Here is a 3,397-nt window from a genome sequence, read left to right as displayed (position 1 = left end):
TAGAACTGGAACATCACGTTCAGAATCAGAATTTCTATTCAAAAGGTGATCTGGAGGCTATTTCGGTCCATTGATTTCGAACGTGTGGCCGGACTATACGTAAGGTTCTGGTTGGTTCTAGTCCATTCTACGTTCTTTACTGTCTGTTGGAGGGGGAGTGTTATGGTGTTTTCCATGGAGTAACATAGGCAAACCAGTCACAAATGTCCGAGTATTCATGGAGTCAGTCTCTCATGCATACTTCCGGCTTTTTCACAGCACAACTTCCCAACCGTGGAGTATCATGTGTATCTTGACTATGTACGTTGGTGCAGGGTTACTTTACCTTTCTATTGGATGCATAAGTTGACTGTTCCATAGTTAATTAAAAGATTCGCCACTTAATTAGGCAAAGGAGTAGGTGCCAAGAAATGAGAAGCTTAAAATTGGGTCCCTTTGTCTTGTAATACTATACCGTTTCCTTGAACTGATTGTTCCAATACCATCTACATGGGGGGAACAGCCAGGGATGATCCTGGCACTGTATCTAGTATCGGAAACTACTTCGAACCACGTTCTAGATTTGCATTTCATCCACTAAAACTATGATTCCGCTCTCCAACATCAGCTTCAGAACCACCACCAATACCAATCTTTCCCCGAAAGGGTTGACCATGCTTCAAGCGTCATTCCTAGCTGTGTTGTTGTGTTTTTCGGGAGGATTTTCGCGAGCGCGAAATTACCACTGTACTTAGCCTAATTAGAGTGGTGAGGTGGCCAAACGCCACACAATGGACTCTAAAGCGCAGTTAGTGGAATGGAATCACGCTGGAGTATCTATGCTGTCTCTGTTTTTGGTCACTTATGGAAAATTGGGGAAAAACAGATGCTCGTTCTGTCTCCATCGAATTAAATTACAAATGGAAATTCATTCGCACGCCACAGTGTTCAGTAGAGTGTGGACACATTAATTCATTCGTATTTATGATATCTCCATCATTATTAATGTGTTTTTCGTTTCAGTTGTGGTTTGGTAAATACTTTTTTTTTTATTGTCAAGGGAGGACAGAATATGCGCTTTTTTGAGTGAAGAGAAAATTGGAAAATATTTTGGTTGATTCGGGTCATTGAACAATAAATTTATCGTGCATTTTTCTAGTGTTTTTCCGGTATTGATGAAATTTTAGAATTGAATTAAATGTTTTTAATTATTTGCTGTGGGGAATGTGGGACTAGTGTTGGCTTTTAAGTAGCAAACGTATTCAATTTAATTCCTTTTGATGCTCATCAGTACCTCAGTACTTTTCCTCATTTTTCAGTACTTTCTTAGTCAATCTTATTATTTATTATTATTCTGTTAAGGGAAAGTCGCACCGCGTCCTTGAAGAACTATTGTGCCCCTTTTACTGGTTATAGTGTACCTGTTGATCATAGTATCTCAAGCAGGCCTGTAACCGTTAGGAACTTTAGTATGTTCCTCACTTCCAGATGTTTCAGCTTTGCATCTGGTATTAAGTGTTCTCCCAGATGTCTCAACTTACTTTGCACAAGTGCCGGACACTGTCTCAGGATGTGTATAGAGGTTTCGTCCTCCTCCTCACAAAACCTGCAGGCAGTGTCCGTAGATATCCCTAGCTTTCCTAGGTGATAGTTCAGCCGACAATGACCAGTGAGAATTCCCACTATGATTCGGAGGTTCTTTTTGGTGAGGTTTAAGCAATCCTTTGTACGCACGGATTCGTATCCCCCAATAAGCACCCTGGACTGCTCCATCCCTGGTAGGCCCGCCCAATATAGTTCCCTCAACCGTTTCTCTTCGTTTCTTAGATTCATTGCCATGAAACCGTTTCCGATTCCACAGAAGGGTTCTGGCCCGTGTAAAGGCATCCCTGCTCCCTTCTTGGCTAGTTCATTCGCTGCCTCATTGCCTTCCAACCCAGCATGGCCTGGAACCCAAAGTATCCAGACCTTGTTGGACGAGCCGAGTGTATTCAGTCCTTCAAGGCATTCCCAAACCAGTTTAGAGTTCACCTGGTTGGACCTAAGTGCCTTGATCGCTGTTTGGCTATCGGTGAGAATAGCTATGTTCTGCCCCCTGTAGTTCCTTTGCAGATTAAAGGAGGCACATTTGTGTATGGCGTAAATTTCCGCCTGGAATATGCTAGTGTACCTGCCCATTGGCTCAAAGTACATTTTCCTTGGACCAATGACACCGGTACCCGCTCCATCTGCTGTGAGGGATCCGTCAGTGTACCAAGTAATCAGTTGCTGGTTTAAGCCGTATGTCGCAGCCACGCTCTCCCAGTTTGCCTTGTTACTCCAACGTATTTCAAACTTCTTATCGAAGTGAAACCTCGTTGTCATGTTGTCCCTCGGTATAGTAATTTTCGGTCTAGCGTGATTCCCAAATATTTGACCTCCGTTTCTCGTTTCACCTCCATATCATGTAATGTTATGGCTTTCAGGTGATCCAGCTTAAGCCTCCTAGTGAATGGTACTATGGTGGTTTTGGTTGGGTTGATCCGCAGTCCCACCTTCCTGCACCAGGCACTAGTAACCCTTAATCCAGTTTGGATTCTATCACATAGGGTATCTTCATATTTGCCCCTACAGATTGGAACAATGTCGTCCGCGTAGCCCTGGACTTGTATTCCAGTATTAGTTAACACGTCCAGGAGTTCATCCACTACCATACTCCACATCAGCGGCGATAGTACTCCACCCTGTGGACAGCCTTGAGTGGTGTTCATGTTAATAGAATTTGTACCTGTTTGTACCTCTATTTGTCTGCTTTCTAGCATTTTGCCCATCCAGAGCGCCAGGGTATTTCCCACTCCTTTGCGGCTTAGGGCATCCTGTATCTCTGTGTGCGATGTGTTGTCGAATGCTCCTTCGATATCCAAAAACGCGCACAGTGCAATTTCTTTTGTTTCTATGGCGTCCCGTAGTATCTCTGTCAGCTGATACAGAGCAGTTTCAGTTGACCGTCCTGCCCGTTAAGCGCGTTGACAGTGATGTAGGGGATTACGCTTTAGAACGTTCGTTCTAATATAGTTGTCTATGACCTTCTCTACCGTTTTGAGTACGAACGATGTTAGGCAGATTGGTCTGAAAGATTTAGGGTGAAAAGGATCCTTTTTACCCGCTTTCGGAATAAAGACCACTTTTGCCCGTCTCCATGCCCTTGGTATGTAACCCAGTGCTATGCTCCCCCTTACCACCCTCAGAAGAGACTCTAAGATAATTCCTAGGCCTCTCTGGATAAGTGCTGGGAAAATGCCATCCACTCCGGAAGATTTCATTGGTTGAAAAGTTCCCACTGCCCATCTTAGCCTAGCTTCTGAGCATACCTCTTTTGCTAGTTTCCAGCTCTCTTTCTTTCCCCTTTTATTCGTTGTTGGGGTGTCAGGCAGATTAT

The sequence above is a fragment of the Hermetia illucens genome, chromosome 4, assembly GCF_905115235.1.
Source record: "Hermetia illucens chromosome 4, iHerIll2.2.curated.20191125, whole genome shotgun sequence".
NCBI classification, from domain to species: Eukaryota; Metazoa; Arthropoda; class Insecta; order Diptera; family Stratiomyidae; genus Hermetia; species Hermetia illucens.
The sequence above is the reverse complement of the archived record's forward strand: the minus strand, read 5'-3'. Positions refer to the sequence as shown.